This window comes from Hypanus sabinus, chromosome 10 (assembly GCF_030144855.1).
Source record: "Hypanus sabinus isolate sHypSab1 chromosome 10, sHypSab1.hap1, whole genome shotgun sequence".
Lineage (NCBI taxonomy): Eukaryota > Metazoa > Chordata > Chondrichthyes > Myliobatiformes > Dasyatidae > Hypanus > Hypanus sabinus.
The window spans coordinates 95214955-95234653 of NC_082715.1; the positions used below are offsets into that span (position 1 = coordinate 95214955).

The 19699-nt window shown below is 40.2% G+C and overlaps 1 long non-coding RNA gene across 1 annotated transcript; it reads left to right on the plus strand.

The window, feature by feature from the left end:
• Window positions 1–3100: 3100 nt before the first annotated feature.
• Window positions 3101–12178, plus strand: LOC132400312 (uncharacterized). Its single transcript, XR_009514221.1, has 3 exons — window positions 3101–3112; window positions 3978–4061; window positions 11040–12178. It is a non-coding gene; the product is annotated as an uncharacterized LOC132400312 (long non-coding RNA).
• Window positions 12179–19699: the final 7521 nt, after the last annotated feature.

Consider the following 19699-nt stretch of genomic DNA (forward strand, 5'->3'; position numbering starts at 1 on the left):
TATGAAGTCTGGTTGTGAGTGTTACCCATGTGGTTCATTACAGTCAATAGAGTCCATATAGAGGAGATTGGGGGAGTCCTACGTGGTCTAGTATCGAAGTCCACATGGAATTCAGTAGTGGTGTCTACACAAAAAGCAGTGGTGGAGTTTACATGGTGTTCAGTGGATCCAAGCAAAAACTAAAGTAGAAACCAGACAGAAAAGATTGAGGGCCTAGAGTCCAGCGGTGGAGTCCATATTTACTGAGATTCCAAAGCCTGGGAATTGTCTCTTGGATCCTGTTTCGACTGAGTCATAATGAGGATTGTAGAACAATGGATATGGTGGCAAAGGGGATGATATGTTATGATTTAAAAATTATTCTATTTTTAGTTTATTAAATAACACAGCAAGTTCTGCAAATGCTGAAAACCCAAAGCTACACACATAAAATGCTGGAGGAACTCAGCAGATCAGGCATCATCTATGGTGAGGAATAAACAGTCGAAGTTTTGGGCTGTGACTCTTTATTGGGACTGGAAAGGAAAGGGGGAAGAAGCCAGAATAAGAAGGTGGAGAGGAAGGGTAGGAGTACAAGCTGCGAGGTGAGGGGAAGATAGGTGGGCGGAGGATGGGGATGAAGTAAGGTGTTAGCTAGAGGAGGTAAAGGGCTGAAGAAGAAGGAGTCTAATAGAAGGCAGTGGACTATGGGAGAAATGGAAGGATGAGGATTACCAGTGGGAGGTGATGGGCAGGTGAGGAGAAAGGAAGGGGTAAGAGGAGAACCAGAATGAGGAATAGAGAAAGGGAGAAGTGAGATGGGGCAGAGTACTGGAAGTTAAAGAGATCAATGTTCATGCCAATTATTGTATTAATTGTTTCTTGACATTTCTTGGGAATTTTAATTCTATTTAAAAATGTTTTTTAAAACTTCTTAAGTTTAATTGCTTTCGTGTATCTATGAATGTCAAAGCGTTAAATCGGATTAAATATCTGTTTTAGCTTTTATAGCTGCCATTAGGGTTTTGCTGTTATCATTGTACAGTTTATGATTTCCTTGTGAATATTGTGCATCTGATGCAATGTGCCTGCTACTAGCAAGCTTTCCATTGCACCTGTGCATACATACACTTGTGCATATGGCAATAAATTCCACTCTGTCTTTTGACTTTGCCTACCTAGGCAATTTCTAGGTTTCCACACTGCACTAATAGAGGTGTCAGTCTCCAGGTCACACTGCAGGAGCTAAGATTGCTTTCAAGTAGTGACATTTACTATTTGCAAGCATGGGCACAGGGAATGCAGGTAGTGTTTTCATGAGGGAAACCGGTCAGCAACACGTGGCCCTGAGAAGTATAAAGATCTAGCCAGAGTTTTCAGGTGTTGGCGCAGTAAGAAATGGGTATACTTATATATAGAGATCTCTGTGTAGAAAGTGCAGGGAGAGAGGGGCTACTGAGACTAATGAGAGGCTTTTAAATAAGGGTGACAGTTTTATTAGACGAGGATATCAGTAATAAGAGATGGTACATGGACATAACTTGGGAATGTTCGGATAGATAAGTTTTAGGTAAATTTTATTCTACTGAAGCTGCAAGGCTGTATTCCTTCGGAAGTAACTCAAGCTTAGATGAGGGTATCAGCGTCAGCTGAGTTGGGTCAAAGTGCACAAGAGCAATGGTACATGAGTATAAATAGTTGTGCATGGTAATGGAGAGAGGAGATTATAGAGACTGAATCCAAGGATACTGCTAGCCTCAAACATCTGAATTACTGCAGACCACTGACCCTGCAGCCTCCAAACAGAAGAAAAAAATAATTCAGCTTTCTGTGAATTTCTAATGCAACACTTTCTAGAGTGTGTATTTCAAAGTCCTCTGCTGTACTTAGAAAAAGACTTAGGAAGCAGGGAAATGTTGAGCGAGAGTACTCTTTTCCTTCTCACTCGCCGCAACTCTTGAGTTCTTTTAAGTGCATCAGTCATTCCCTAAAATGTGTAGTTGTTCCACTGGTTGGACAAACGGGTTGCTTATTTGACAACATTTCATAGAAGGTAGAACATAGAATACTATAGCACAGCAAAAGCCCTTTGGCCCTTGGTGTTGTACTGGCCTTTCAATCTACTCTAGGATCAATCTTGCCCCTCCTCCCTACATAGCCCCCATTTTCTCATTATTCAGGTGCCTACCTAAGAGTTTCTTAAATGCCCCTAATGTATTTGACTCTAATACTGCCCTTGGCAGGGTATTCCACTCACTCACCACTCTCCGTGCAAAGAACCTACCTTTGGCATTCCTCCTATACTTTCTCCAGACACCTTAAAATATGTGCCCTGGTATTAGCCATTTCCACTGCAGGAAAATATCTCTCTGGCTGTCCACTCATCCTATTATCTTTCCCAATATGTAAAGTTGGAAAAGAGCTAACAGTGCAACTTCATCTTTCCAATCTAATCCAATGTTGAAAGGAAATAGAATGCATAGTAATAGAATTCTTACATTAATCATTACTTTGTGTCAGAGAAAACACAACATAGGCATTGTCTCATACATCAATTTTTCACAATTCTGACTCCTTTCCCAGATATAGGTTATTTTTAATTTTGGTTTTACTTTCAACTATTGTCGTATTTAACTCTAGCTGTCAAATTTAAGGAATTGTCCTTTAATTGATTGCCTAGCATGTGCAGTTGGGGACAGAATCAATGCTGCATATAACTTGGCTGATCAAGAAATCACTTAAATTTGCTTCTGTGCTTTTGCAAACTGTTTTACTCATAAAAAATAGAGACAGCAAATATCAGAATAGCTCAACACAGCTGAAAGAGTCAACATTTGAAGAAATTTCATAATTAATGCTTCTGTTCATTACTTTAACAATGGGACAGAACATTTTAAAAAAGCTGTTTGTCTTTAAATAGCAGAGCAAGAAAATTAATTTATATATAATTTTACAAGCTTTCAAAAGGCATATTCTCAGCAAAAGTAATTTGCTTACAGTGAATTCTACTGCTTGGAAGGTGGTCAGAATTGATTAAATATTAACTTTCAAAAGAGAATTGCATCTCCTTAAAGAAAAAAAGAACCTCTAACATGCAAATTGGTAGCTCTTCGGAAGAATTGGCCGAACCAAGGTGCACTAAATAGTTTCCTTCTTTGCAGTATGATTTTATATGAATAAGAGAGAGTAAAGAAGTTGAATTTTTTAATATTGAAGTAAACAGATCACCAAAGCTGTAGTGTATTTTATGGAATTAATCTGTTAGAAGGGATTCAAAGTTGTCTGAATGTAGGGGATGAATCCTACTGGGAGAGCACTAAATTATATTCTCTACAACCTTTTAAAGTATATTTAAATACAGAGCCTTGACATAGAATTATTTAAATTGTATTTACAATGAATCTGTAAATAAAGAGTGGACATCTGGAGTCAGAAATCAAGAGTAATAGGATGTAATTTTCCAGAACGACAAAACTTTGTGTCCCTTTTACTTTTAGGAATGAATATATTTGCTTGCTGAGCTTCCCGATCTGTAAATCATTCAGTGCCACAGATTAGTGGCTTGTCCACATTTGGTAGTAATTTCCTCAGAGCACGCTCTGAGCGGCTCTATACCATAATCATTTTAGTGGTCTATTAATAGTTGAAGTTCCCATGTCAGGCTGGTCTTCAGTTACAGAACTGTAATTTTCCTTCCTTTTTGTTAGTGAAGCATGAACAGACCCTACCAGTACAGCCTGTGTTTGTAATTGAGCCTGCAAACAGCTGTAAGATCTCATTTACATGAATGAAAACAGAAAGAAGTATTGGACAATTTGTACAAAAGCCCTAGGGTTGCAATTTTTCCAGCCTGATATCAGAACTTTCATGCATCCTTTTAAAAGGTTTCATGAAATCTCCGCCATTTTATGATTGATGTTGGAAGTTCAGGGCACCAGAGCCAAGATTTGAAAGCAACCCAAATGAAAGAGGCTAGGGTCAATGTGATCTCATTTTAGTTTCAGGTTGGCACGAGGAAAACACAGAGCACCTGTGGCCGACAATAAACTGGCAGCTTCACTTGGACCAGAAGGGCACCTGATGTGAGTAAACTAAAATGTCAAGCATGGGCCACTCCACCATTTTGGAGGTTAAGACATATTGCTTGAGTAGTAGAACTGGGTAACTGTAGTCTGCAGCTGCAACCCCTTCTCCACCAAATATTCGGAAATTATACATCTCAGAATGTGGACCATAGCAGCTTTGGTAATAGTATTGAGCTGAATACATTGGTCTAATCTACTCTGTTCATGAACTTCTTCCAAAATACTAATTGAATATTATTGCAAGAGTCTCCATTCTCAAGTTCAAGTTAGTTGTAATCTGACTGTACATATATACAATCAAATGAAACAATGTCCCTCGGGACCATGGTGCACCTATAATCAATATATGCATCAATCACACAGAGCAAATAAGACAAAATATTACCATAAATAAGTTAATAAAACATATTTCAAAATGCATGTGAAGTGTGTGGCACAGGTAAACATTCTATAGTACAGTAAACAGCTCGCTGTCCTGGTGATGATCCTCGGTGATGGCAAGGTGTTTCTCAATCTTACAGCCTGGGGAAAGAAACTGTTACCCAGTCTGGCAGTCCTGGTCCTGATGCTCCCTGACAGTGGTGGGCCAAAGAGATTGTGGATGGGTGGTAAGGATTCTTTGTAGGGTCCTGAAAAAGAGCTATCCCTGGAGTCTTACCAAGAACTTAAATGTACTTGAGAATAAATATCAATCAAATGTATGAAATGGATTGTTTTGGCCTGACAGAACTCGTTTCTGAAAATTGGAGCAACACACACAAAATGCTGAAGGAATTCAGCAGGCCATTTATGGGAAAAAGTACAGTCAATATTTCAGGCCGAAACATCAACTGTACTTTCATCCATAGATGCTGCCTGACCTGCTGAGTTCTTCCAGCATTTTGTGTATGTTGCTCAGATTTCTAGCATCTGCAGATTTTCTCTTGTTTGTGAAAATAGGATAGTCTTTATTGACATCACAAGAACTTTGTTTGCTACAAAATGTTTTGGGGCGATCTCAGGTTATGAAAGATGTTTTATAAATGGAGGTCTGTCTTTCTTTAATGGTCTCACATGCCTCTTGATAAGTAATTACCATAAATTTGGTAGTTCAACATGGACTGAGGGAGTAGCAATCTAGGAGGAGTAGCCATCCTGGAATGAGTATCAACTTATTAGCACCACTTATTTGTTTTTTGAGGACGTAACTATGAAAATGGACAAGGGAGAGCCAGTGGATGTAGTGTACCTGGACTTCCAGAAAACTCTTGATAAAGTCCCACATAGGAGATTAGTGAGCAAAATTAGGGCACATGGTATTGGGGGCAGAGTACTGACATGGATTGAAAATTGGCTGGCTGACAGGAAACAAACAGTAGCGATTAATGGGTCCCTTTCGGAATGGCAGACTGTGACCAGTGGGGTACTGCAAGGTTCGGTGCTGGGACCGCAGCTGTTTACAATATACATTAATGATTTAGATGAAGGGATTAAAAGTAACATTAGCAAATTTGCTGATGACACAAAGCTGGTTGGCAGTGTGAAATGTCAGGAGGATGTTATGAGAATGCAGGGTGACTTGGACAGGTTGGGTGAGTGGGCAAATGTATGGCAGATGCAGTTTAATGTGGAAAAATGTGAGGTTATCCACTTTGGTGGCAAGAACAGGAAGGCAGATTACTATCTAAATGGAGTCAAGTTAGGAAAAGGGGAAGTACAACGAGATCTGGTGTTCTTGTAATATCAGTCAATGAAAGCAAGCATGCAGGTACAGCAGACAGTGAAGAAAGCTAATGGCATGCTGGCTTTTATAACAAGAGGAATTGAGTATAGGAGTAAAGAGGTCCTTCTGCAGCTGTACAGGGCCCTGGTGAGACCACACCTGGAGTATTGTGTGCAGTTTTGGTCTCCAAATTTGAGGAAGGACATTCTTGCATTTGAGGGAGTGCAGCATAGGTTCACAAGGTTAATTCCTGGAATGGCAGGACTGTCATATGTTGAAAGATTGGAGTGACTGGGCTTGTATACACTGGAATTTAGAAGGATGAGAGGGGATCTGATTGAAACATATAAGATTATTAAGGGATTGGACACACTGGAGGCAGGAAGCATGTTCCCGCTGATGGGTGAGTCCAGAACTAGAGGCCACAGTTTAAGAATAAGGGGTAGGCCATTTAGAACAGAGATGCGGAAAAACATTTTCACCCAGAGAGTGGTGGATATGTGGAATGCTCTGCCCCAGAAGGCAGTGGAGGCCAATTCTCTGGATGCTTTCAAGAGAGAGTTATATAGAGCTCTTATAGATAGCGAGGTCAAGGGATACGGGGAGAGGGCAGGAACGGGGTACTGATTGTGTATGATCAGCCATGATCACAGAGAATGGCGGTGCTGGCTAGAAGGGCCGAATGGCCTACTCCTGCACCTGCTGTGTATCGCCTATCGTCTACCAAGCCAATTTATCAATTTTTATTTTTTTCCAGTCCTGAAGAAGGGTCTCAGCCTGAAATGTTGACTGTTTACTCTTTTCCATATATGGTGCCTGGCCTACTAAGTTCCTCCAGAATTTTGCATGTTCCATGAAATCCTAATTGTTCTTCTTCAGATCTCCCTAATACTTAATATCTAGTTAACACTATATATATATTTAGTAGTGTTAAGTAGCTACTGAGTGCGTTGTGTATAGTCAAGACTTTAATCTCTGATGTCAGTGGTGAGCAATTTCCAACAGATCTAGTTACTACCCCAGCTGGCTGATGGTGGGCTGAAGGCCCAGGTTTTGAGTCGAACTCCATAACACAGATATCTCCATAAGATGAAGTTCGTGACTGCTGCAAGAACTGAGAGAGGAGAATCAGGCAAAAATCCAGAAGAATAAATGTTTTGGAGAAGAAATCAGTCCATAGTTATTAGTGTTAAACAGTGTTTACACTGTTTCAGAAATGCAGTTGAATGTAAGGGCACTAGGACCATGGGGAGTAGATTGCTGGCAACAAGCAATGCTCTCAGTAATGTCATCGCAGATGTCCCTGATTAATTGTGACAAGGTGGGGGAGGGTGGCTTATTAAACCCAATGTGTTTAAGGTGATGAGTTAGATGTTAGTGAAGTGTAGTTAATGTGCAGGTGTGCTAAACTGCCTTTGGCTGACCAATTTAAGTTCGTGCACAGAACAAGAGACAAGAAATGCAGGCCTTGATTGGAAAAGGTTTACAATACTGAACTAGAAGTACTTCACTATCTAAAACTCCACAATATGTTGAGAAATTATGCTGTAGTTCAGGTAGATTGGCTTGAAGTCTGAATGTTTCAATAATAGGTGAGTAGGGATAATAGGGTGGCTAGTGAGATGCTAGGTCCCCTTGGAGATCAGCAGAGCTGGGTGAGACTTGTAACAAATCTCTCTCTTTAGGGTTTGCTGAAGAGAAAATCATTGTTGATCAAGAGATAGAGAAACAAATGGAGATATTTTGGAGGATGTTCACTTTAGCAGGGAGGAGGTATATACAGTCTTATGGTGTACTAAGATGAATAAATCTCCAGGAGCTGATTGAGCGCATCCTCAGTCTTTATGGGAGGCTAGAAAGCAAATTATGGAGGTCCTTGCAGAAGTACTTGCTTCATCATTAGCCACTGGTGAAGTTCCAGCAGACTGGAAGATGGTTAATGTTTTTTAAAACGAGATAAAGGACAAGATAGGGAACTCCAAACCGATCACCCTGAAGCAGTAGTGGGGAAGTTACTGGAGGGACTTCTGAGGATCTGATTCTACCAGCATTTGGATAGATAGAATCTGATTAGGTGGAGTCAAATCACAAACGAGAAAATCTGCAGACGCTGGAAATCCAGGCAATGTGCACAAAATGCTGAAGGAAGTTGGCAGGCCAGGCAGCATCCAAGGAAAAGAGAACAGTTGATGCTTTGGGCCTTTGTCAGGACTGGGGAGAAAAAAAAGGAGTTAGAGTAAGAAAGTGGGGGAGGGGAGGAGGAACCACAAGGTGATTGGTGTAACTGGGAGGGGAAGAAGGGGTGAAGTAAAGAGCTGGGAAGTTGATTAGTGAAAGAGGTACAGGCATGGAGAAGGGGGAATCTGATAGGGGAGGACAGAAGGCATGGAAGGAAGAGAAGTGAAGGGAAGGAGCACTAGAGGGAGTTGTTATGCAAGTAAGCAGATGACGTGAGAATGCGGAATGGTGAAAGGGCATTACCGGAAGTTCAAGAAATTGATGCAATTAGGTTGGAGACTACCCAGATGGAATAGCAGGTGTTGCTTTCCAACCATAGTGTGGTCTCATCAGGACAGATGATGGATCATTGGTGCTCAGTGAAGCAGTCTCCTCGATATACAGAAGGAGGCAATATGGCATTGTGCATGGGACGTCTTGCTTAACAAACCTTTTCAAAGTTTTTAGAAGAAGAAACCATAAAGATAGATGAAGGTGGGGCAGTGGATGTTGCCTATTTGGACTTCAGCAAGGCCTTCCACAAAGTTTTGCATGGTAGGCTGGTCAGGAAGTGTCAGTTCCATGGAATTCAGGGAGAGTTAATTGGGTGGATTCAAAATTGGCTCAGAGACTGGAAGCAGATGTAATAGTTAGGAATTGTTTCTCAGAATGGAGACCAGTGTCTACAGGTGTGCTGCAGGGGCTAGTGCTGGGACCCTTGTTATTTGGTTATTTGTTATTTATACAATGCAAATTTGCAGATTACATGAAATTAGGAGGTGTTGGTGATAGTGACCATTATTGTTGATTCCCAGGGGATCTTGAACAGTTAGAGAAGTGGTCCAAGGAATGCAAATGGATTTCAGTGCATATCTGTGAAGTGATACATTGTGGAAAGTCAAAACAGTATAGGATGTACTATGAACAGTGGGACACTAAGGAATGTAATGGAACAGGAGGACATTGTAGTGCAACTTCATAATTTGTTGAAAGCAGTGTCACAGGTGGACAGGGTGTTGAAAAGGCATTTAGCATGTAGATCATCATTCAGGGAATTTAAGTATAGGAGTTGGGACATTATGTTGTAGATGTTGGTGAGACCACATTTGGAGTACAGCATACAGTTCTGGTCACCCTATTCTCTGAAAGACATGGTAAAACTGGAAAAGGTACAAAAAGGATTCATGGGGATGTTGGCAGTACTACAGAGCCTGAGTTGTAGGGAGAGGCTAGACAGCTTTGGTCTTTAATCCTTGGAATATAGCAGAATGAGGTTAACCTTCTAGAAAGACGTAAAATGGTGGGATAGATAGATAAGGTGAATAATGACAGTCTTTTACCCAACAGCGAAGAGTTCAAATTAGGGGACATAGACTTGGGGAACAATTCAAGAGTACTTGAGAGGAAATCTTTCCACACTGTTGATGCTTATTATATGGCTTGGGCTGCCAAAACAAGTGGTTCTGACAGGAACAATGGTATCATTTTAGAAGCACTTGGTTAGACATATGAAGAGAAGGAGTGAAAAGGATATGGGCCAAATTCATGAAATTGGGACTAGCTGGGTGAGCACTGTTGTTGACATAGAGTCCTTGGGCTGAGTAGCCTGTAGCTGTGCTGAGTTGCTCTGACTCTTTGACTTTGTGTATCCCATCAAAGGGTCCTGGGCGTTACAACAAGGCATACCTTGTGATTTAGAGATCCACCAGGAGCGTAGATAGGAGATCTGAGAAGTACGGAAGTTGCTAGGAACAATTGAATGAGCCTGAATGTAGCCAGTGGTTGTTAACACTATGGGAACATCTACAATGTAGTCAATTTCCTCTTCCCCACTCTACCTGCTCCTTTCTGTTGAAAGATAACAATGAAAAGTTTTGTATCCTTGAGTGACCTTTCTGACACAGCACTAAGTAGCAAACTGATATGGTGGAGATTAGGTACACCCTGAACTAATTCTGAGGCTTGGAAGCTGATCATGACTGTGACCTTGATCTCCCACGGGCATTGCCTTCCTGTAAACACATTGGGCTGTGCTTGAGGCTGTAGGAGGCCGCAGTTCTTGTTGTCAATGAGAGCGGTTTGTGTTGCCTCTTTAAATAGTACTGTTTCAGGGGTATAAAAGTGGTCAAAGTTGTCAATTTTTACACCCACAATGTTGAAAATTACATCAGAAATGAACTGATGTTGATATATTTTGAAGGACTTGTGTGATGGGGAAAAATATGCCAGGACAAATGAAGATCTTGCTGGGAAGTTCAGTGTTGGATTTCCCACTGGATTTAAAAAGGCTTGAAAATGGGCACAATATCACTATTTTGTGTGGAGCTAATTTTTCAATTATGTGTGATGTTTTGTTTTTGAGTTACGACATTGAATTTCCATGGTCTGATCTACTTCCTACTCCTTGGCAATAGCAACCATCAGTCAATTCATTCACATTGTGAACAGTCTCCAGGATGAATTGTTCTCCTCCATGCCTGATGCTGTTCTGAAGGTTGTGTTTTTACACTCCTCTGGTTTCTCTCCCTGTAACTGACTGCTGTTATTACTGTAATTTCTCAACTGTAAAATTACTTGCTGCTACAAGCCTTGCATATTCCCTTTTGTTAGTTTCCTTTCTATAAACATTATGATTACCTTGTGTCAAACGTTTATGCCTGACTTCACCACTGGAGCCCTGTCTCTCTTGTGTGGTAGCATTCTTGCTACTGAGTTGGAATGTTGTAGATTTTCTTTTATGAGATATGGATGTCGTTGAGGAAATCTTCATTTATAGCTCATCCTTCACTGACCATGGACTGTTAGATGATCTCAGATCTCAGTGAAGAACTGATCACATTGCTGTGTGCCTGCTGTTCCATGTAGGCCCGACTCAGTACTGAAGAAAGATCCCCTTTCCTGAAAATTAGTGAAAAATACGATGACAAAATAGATTTCAAACGCTGTAATCTGGAATGAAAGAACCACTGGAAGAAAAAATTTTGGACCCAAAATGTCAATTGCCCATTTTCCCCCCACAGATACTGCTTAGCATTTTGTCTTTTCCTTTATTCCAGATTCCAGCATTTGCCATCGCTTCCGATTCCACAACACCTGAAGAACTGAACAGGTCAAGCAGCATCTGTGGAGGCAACAGGTATCAGATGACATTTCAAATTGAGAAACCTGCACTGGGATTAGTCATAGAGTCCATAAATTTATGACAGCACAGAAACGTATGCTTCAGTCCATCTAGTCTGTGCCAAACACTGTCCCCTCTTAGCTGAGTGGGTGCACTCCTGCTCACGTAGCCTTTGTGGCTGCACAGCTGAAACGTTCTTTTATATCATGTTAATATAATTTTGGAATTTTATTAGTACTATTTTGAAATTGTGCTGCTGTAATTTTGAAATCTATGCTAATGCAACTGTGAAGTACCCAGCGATTAATTATGTGTTAATGAATATAACGCATTAATGTTCTAAATGATAAATGTACTACAATCTTTACTTTGAAACATTTTAGAGGTTCAACAAATTTGCATTGTCAGTGATTCAAGTTACAAAACGGTTGCAAGTTGTAACAATAAACACAATATGGAAGTTGAAAGCTCGTTGTTCATAAACAGCTGGCCCGTTGAGCGCCAATACCTTCTAGTCAAAATATTTTACTTTTGCCATTGTGCCTTTCAGTTGTTCTGACTGTCTAACATTGTTCTCTTGTGCTGTGAGTTGTGGTTTGTGGTTGTTTGATGTGAAAAATTCTATATTCTGACATTTCTGGTAAGTAATCTTTCAAAAAAAGTATGATCTAATAGGAATTTTTAAATTAAAAAGTTGAGAATAAGATAAAAGTTTGTTTATATAAAATTGTTTGCATGACTATTTGCACAAAAGCATTGCATCAAAAATATCACAGCAGTACTTTGATTTCAAATTTGTTTTTTCTGAGAAAGTTAAGACTGGGTCAACTAAGCCAGTCACAGACATGTTGAACTATGTGCTTAGAAATGAAGAATTTGAAGAACTGTCAATTCTTGTTGATGTTGCTGGAAGTTTTCAAGCTTCTCATGCTGACTGCTGATTTAATTCCAAAGACTGTGGATTCAGTCTTAGGAATTAAATGAAATGCAAATCCAGAAACAGACTAGAAGTGGAACATTTTGGATGATCTAATGTGAATTAAAATGCATCTTTCATCTGAATGCAGAATTAATCTGGACGGAACTTGTAGACAATTCAAAATAAATTCAGACAAGAAAAGGTTCATGAAACATGAAAGATTTGTTTTGTACTGTTTTATTATACCCTTCAATTAATAAAATTAAAAGTATGTGATTTTCATTTATCATTCTAAATAATTATAGTACGCATATTGCCAAAAAAAAAGCACATTTAAATTGCTATGCAGGTTTCAGGCCATGTGGTTTTCCTGATCAGACAATGGTTGGTCTGTGCAGCTGTACATCAGAATAGAAAAGGCTATACAAAAAATTTAGAGGGAATATTGGTGTCAAACTAATTATCTGCCGGGTTCCATTGACCAGCTTGCAGATCATAGCTCTCCAGACCCTGCTATCCCCCAATATGTACGTATCAATTTTTCTCTATCAAAATTTCTCTTAAATGTTGAAATTGAACCCGCATCCACATCTTCCACTGGCAGCTCATTCCACACTCTTGGCACCCTGTGAATGGGGAGAAAAAATTCCACCTCATGTTCCTCTTAAACATTTCATCTTTCACTTTTAACCAATGACCTCCAGTTCTAGTTTCTCTCAACCTAAGAGGAAAAAGTCTGCTATCATTTGCCCTATCAATACACTTCATAATTTTGTTTACTTTTATCAAATCTCTCCTCATTCTTCTATGCTCTGAAGAATAAGGTTCTAACTTATTCAACCTTTCCCTATAACTCAGGTCCTCAAGTTCTGGCAGCATCCTTGTAAAATTTTGCTTCATTCATTCAATCTTATTGACATATTTCCTGTAGGTAGGTGACAAAAAATGGACACAATATCACCTAATCAGATTTTAACGAACCAATCGCAGATTGCATAATTGGTAACCAATAGAAATGGCACATGGACGGGCACACACACGCACACACCACAGGACACATGAAAGATGAACGATGTAGATCACCCACACATCTTTTGAAGTTGCACTGACAATGCTGCCTAGCAGGGTAACGAAACATCTGCAAGCTAACAAGCCAGCTCGGCGAGCCACTCAACAACAATGGACACAATACTACAAGTCAGGCCTTACCAACATCATGTGCAACTTCAACATAACGTTCCAATTTTTGGACTCAATGTGCAGAAAGCTTTCTTTGCAGCCTTGTCTACTTGTGATGCTACTTCCAAGGATATGGATCTGTGTTCCTAGATCCCTCTCTTCCACTGCACTCCCTACCACTCACTGTGCAAGAACTGCCCTTGTTTGTTCTCCCAAAGTACAATATCTCACAATTGCTCTTCAAAACAAGACTGGGAGGGAAGAGGAGCGATTGCAATTATTTAGCAGTACAAAGGGAGGTGAGGGTGGGAAAAGAGTTTGGTATATTATTAGGTAGAATCTAAAGAAGAGGGGACAATGGGTAGATGGAACACAATGGAGGGAAGTAGGGCTGTGGAGGAGATGGGAGACATGAACGTGAGAAGAAAACTAGGGGTGTGTGTAAGTAAAGCACTGGAGATGATGGTTACTTGAAATTGGAAAATTCACTGTTCATACCATTGGGTTGCAAGCTACTCACGCAGAATATGAGATGTTGAGCCATATAAGCTTTTAATGGCAAACAGTAGTTCCACCAGTGAATGCCCATTGTTGGATCATTAGTCCAATTGTCTGGAACCAGTATGCTGTTCTACCTGCTCCAGAGATCTGAGCCCCCCCGCCCCCCCCCCCCGCCAAAATGCAGCCTGAGTGTATGTTTCAATGCTTGGTGTGTGATTTACCATTGCTAGTGCTTCAGATGAAACAATCAGCTAAGGCCAAGCATATGGTCTTATGTCCAGAGTGAGGAAAAAATAGTCCCAAAATACTCCTTTTGAAAAGAACAGGGGAAATTATTCCCTCTGTCCTGCCAATATTTATCTCACATCAACATCATTAAAACAAATTATCTGCCCGCCATATATTTGTGTTTGTTGCATTACTATGGTGACAACAATTTGAAAGGCACTTCACTGGCTGCAAAATGCTTTGGGATGGTCTGAGAATGTGAACAGCATTATGTAAATGCAAGTCTTCCTGATACTGTTGAAATATCGTTGAACTTCCTTGCAGTGATCTATAAGTATCACTTTCTGTTCTGGCATAAGATGTTTTAAGTACAGATGGTTCAAGTTTGAAACTCTGATTTCACTAATCTAGTGCCTGTTCACTGGAGACTGGTTTTGTGGAAATGTATTGCAATTTCCTACAAAAGAATCTGCTTGTGATTTCTGTAGATTTCTAAAGAAAGGCATTTAAAACAATAACAGATGTGCTATCAGTACTGAAAAACACTGGCTTTTTTAATTCACTAGATCTTGATGTAAATAGTGCACTGATTAATTCAGGATAATTCCTCATTTGCCCCGTTTTCCCATGAATTATTTAATACATTATTTTATCATTCCAGGTCAAAAATGTGTTTGTAAATAAGAGAACACAAACATTTGTGTACAATTTCTTGGTCCAGTATATTAGCAGAGCACTGATGTGTATTAATTCAAATCGAAACTAACAATGGAAAGAAAAGGATTTTTCAATGAATGAATTGGTTTACCAGTAGTATTGTTTGATGGCTTACTTTATCAGCTTCTCTCTTGTAAGTTTTTAATGCGCTGCCTGTACTGCCACATGACAGTCATATTCTGAAGTACGTCATTCAATGAGCAGCATTGGGACAGAACAAGTAGCAGGCTTCATGGTCCATCATACTAACTCTACCGTTCATGGATAATCTTTTTGCTGTCCTTTCCTGCTTGGTACATTGGAACCCAGAAAGGTATTATTCTTCAAATCAGGAATATGATTTTATTTGGCATTTTAAGATGCTGGTGCCCACATTTCTGCATATCTATGTGCGTATGCTAGAAACTATATTATTCCATTGTGCTCAATCAACTTCAGTTTATAAAAATGATGAGAGGAGCATTCTCTAGCAGAGAACTGCCTGGAGTATTACGGATACAAGAGATTCTACAGATGTTGGAGATCTTGAACAATACACACAAAATGAATCGGAATCAGGTTCAAATATCATAAGATTTGTTGTTAGGCTGCAGTACAGTGCAGTACATTACAATACTACCATTTACAGTTATATAGATAAATGAGTGCAAAATAGTGTACTGTGAGATGGTTCATTGTGCAGGTCAGGCAGCATCAATGAAGGGGAGTAAACAATCGATGTATTCTGCTGAGCCCCTTCTGCAGAACTGAAACACTGTTTATTCCCTTCTGTTGATACTCCATGATCCTTTGAGATCATCCAGCATTTTGTGTGTGTTTCTGTAACATGGGCTCTTCACGTCAGAATAGAAAAGGCTATTCTGTATGCATTTTACAGCTCTTTGAGGTAGACAATTGCAAGGATTCATAATCCTCTGGGGAAACTTGTCTTAGACCCTCAAAATCTGTCCCCTTAACACCCCTCCTACATCTCCATCCATTAACCAGAGACTATGCTTTGTATTCTGGACTCTTCCGGCCAGGGCAACATCCTTTCCTATGGCTAGTGTATCCAGGTATGAGAAATTCTCCTGACAAAGATTCTCAGCCTGGAACGTCAACTATTTACTCTTTTACATAGGTGTTCCCTGACCTGCTGAGTTCCGCCAGCATTTTGTGCGTGTGTCATTGAGAAATGCTCCGTATTGTTTTAGAGCCCTTTTACTCATATTGCAGTGTCAGCATGCCATGATAGGAGTGGAATTCTCCATTTTTGGTTTACTAATTCAAAACTACAGTGCAATGGCAGCTGCAACATTTGGTACAGATTAAAGTAGGGAAGGTAACTTAATTCTATATCAGCTTCCAGATGAATAAAAATCAGATTCCATGTGTGCCATTACTCAGAGAAATGTCAATGCTTATTGCATTGGGAGATAGGATTATTTTGTGAATTCTTGTCAAACATCTTCTCTCTAGTCACTATGGAATTGTAGTTTCATGATTGCTATTTTCCTGTTGTCACTTCTCTTTAAGTCAGTCCAAAATTGTTGGATGGACATTTATTTTACCATGTCAACAATTCTGGAATATGGGAACCTCAATTACTTTATAACTTGACAAATGCAGCAAAAAAGCATAATGTCCTCTTAAACCATTGCAGCATCTTATGTTTGTTTATTTATTGACATACAGCATGGAGTAGGCCCTTCTGGCCTTTTGAAACCACGCTGCTCAGCAATCACCTGATTTAACCCTAGCCTAGTCACAGGAAAATTTACAATGACCAATTAAGGAACCAACCAGTACATCTTTGGACTGTGCAGAGAAAATCAGTGCACCTGGAGGAAACCCATACAGTCATGGAGAATAAACAAACTTATAGGCAGTGGCAGAAATTGAACCCAGGTGACTGGTACTGCAAAGCATTGTGCTAACCTCTACACAGCGTGCCACCTCATGAATAGGAAGGACCCCTTAATCATGGGTTCTCTTTGGATATGACCTTTGATTTGTCAGCATGCTGATGAATATTATAAGTGGGAGTCAAAACAGACCATCCAGTACTTTCATTCAATAAGGTCTTGGCAGATTTAGCCATCAATCTCAAATTCACTTTTCTGTCTGATTCCTCATCATCTTTAATCTACGGCACAAAGAATTATTCATCTCAGATTTGGGTATGCTTAGTGATTCATCTCTGGGTTAGAGAATAACCAAGACATGCAGATCTCAGCTCAGAAGTAGGTGATTACTTTTCTTCGTTGAGATAATGCCTTCGAGTTTTAGATTCCTCTAACATGTCAAATGGCATTAACTTTCTCAGATTCTTGTTCCATTAATATCTCCTCTCATTCTTAACTCCATATATGGTCTCAGCAAAACCCATTCGGGCTGTGGATACACTTGTGATCTACTCTTTTTGGAATAAATTCCAACATTCCCTTGCCTTCTTAATTACTCGTTGGTGGATGGTAATGTGCAGGCCACAACTCGTCTCTGCATTTGAGGATATACAGTAGCTACATCGGCAGCAGTGCAAGTTGGCTGATCCCTGAAATGAAGGAGTTGATGGATGAAGCAAGGTTGAGCAGTTTGTCAATATCCACTGAGTATAGAAAATGGGGTGTAGGAGAAGGAAAACTCTGACTTTAAACCTCTGCTGCCTTGAGTCCATACCCACCCATGGGAAAGGATTCGGGAGTAAACCCCGAGGAAGAAATCCTGGGCTGGGGTCTCTAGGGCAGTTTGCTGTTGCTTGCAACTTTACTCTGACAGTCTCTGTGATGATGCTTTTGCCAAGCTGTATCAGCACTTGCCCTTTCCTTGGACTACTTCAGTGATGTGGAGAGGGGAAAACCACCACATGGGCAACAGCTGATTCGTCAAATCTTCCCATCCAGGGTCGCACCCTGGAGAGGACACAGTCCACCAGAGGCACAAACCCAGAATTCCCTGGGATCGATGGCTGCCTACTATTATAGAAAAATATACGTAGCACATATTGTGTTACATAAGGGGAAGAGGCCGTTGGGTCCATGATCTCTATGCAAATTATGATGCCTGATGAAACTAATGCCACCTGCCTGCAAATAATCCATAGCCCTCCATTCCCTTTGAGTTCATATACTGTATCTGTTTCCCGGGGAGCGTGCTGGAGGCTCCTTGGTGCTTTCAAATATGAACTTGCCCCGAGCATCTCCCTTCAACCTTCTCCCTTGAACTTTTAACCTACACCCTCTGTTACATCACAAGAATGAGAAGACAAATTCTGGGGGGTTGGGGGGGTTGATAGATTGTTAGCAAAGAAGATATTTCTTCATTGGAGGTATCTAGAACTAGAGGGCACACCTTCAAAACAAGTAATTAGTTTTTTCAATGGAGATGAGGAACGTTTTCTTCTCTAAAAGCATTGTCAACTTCTGGAATTCTCCACTCAGACAGTTGTGGAAGTAGAGTTATTGAGTCTATTCAAGGAAGAGATTAATAGATATTTAAGCTTCAAAGGTGTAATGTATGGATTTATTTCTTTTAGAGCAATGACTCCCTCCCCAGCACTATGTATTGATCTGTTGTCTACACCTGCACATTGCTTTCTCTCTCTCCCTTGCTGCAATGTCAATACACTAGTTACGCCCATCGCACGCATGGCTACATTTATTTACTCAATATTTAGTTGTGCATGGACACAACAAACTGGCAATGAGTATGAACCTGAATGTCCGAAAATATCACAAACTGCACCAACAGTTATGAGATGAAACAGTGAAAATTAAAGAGCCCGGGAAAGCCGAAGGAACGTGTGAGTAACAGTGAAAGACTCTCTGAATTTAAGGTGAAAATAATGTGTTGATAGCTTGAGTTGGAAAAGTTGATGAATTTAATAGCTCTAATGAAGGATGGGAGTCATATATCAAGAGGGTTGAACTGTATTGTAATGCGAATAACATGGAGGAGCAAAAGAAAGCCCCTGCACTTCTAGCTTATTGGGTGCAGGGACGTGCGGTTTCTGACGCAACTTAGTAACCTCTGCAAAGCCAGCAAGCAAGACATTCAATGACGTTGTTACAATTTTACAAAATCCCTTGAGCCCTAAGCCATTGGTAATAGCTGGGAGATTTAGATTTTACAAAAGGAACCAGTGAAAAAATAGAAGCATTGCTGAATACATTGCAGAACTGCACAAACTTTCTCAGTACTGTGTCTTTAGAGCTGGACTTTCTGATGCATTAAGGGTCAGGTTTGTATGTGGTATGCACAGTCAAAGCATTCAAAAGAGGCTACTATACGAAAGAGACCTAACCTTAGAACAGGCATTGACCATTACAATATCATTAGAGACTGCGGCAAAGGATTCAGCAGAACTACAGAAAAGGTTAGAATGTGAAATGTACAAAATGTCCCTGAATGGTGCAAAAAGATAAGAAAATGTTGTTAATGTGGCAAATCCTCCCATGATGCAAGTGACTATTGGGTTAGAGAAAAAGAGTGGAGAAAGTGTCACAGACAAGGTCATACAGAGAGTCTTCAAGGCAGACAAAAAGCACAACAGAGCGAAAGGTCTCAAACGCAAAATTAAACAAATGCATAAAGTTACTGAATGTAAAACAGAATCAGACAACGTACAGCCTGACAAAGGAAAACTGTCATGCCTAGAATTGCATAGTATTATTGAAGCAGATCGCAATATAATATACATTGTTAGAGATGTGCCTGGTGTAAAACTGAAAATGGAGCTGGATACAGGGTCAGCTTTGTCCATAATTCCAGAGGCTGACTACAATGGACTGTTTTGTAAGATACCATTAGAGACGACCTCAGTGATGCTAAAGATCTATGCAAACAAAAAGGTGTCCCTTAAGGGCAAAGTGCAAGTGACATATGGAGGCCAAACACAACAACTAGAGCTATACATATTGAAAACTGGAGGGCCAGCACTTTTTGGATGTGAATGGTTGAGAAAAATCCAACTAGACTGGCACTCAGTCAAAGTTCTCAGTGAGGCATCAACAGGCAACTGCAGCCCAAATGGTAGCACTAACCAGAGACTGTCACAGCTGCTTGATGCTAAT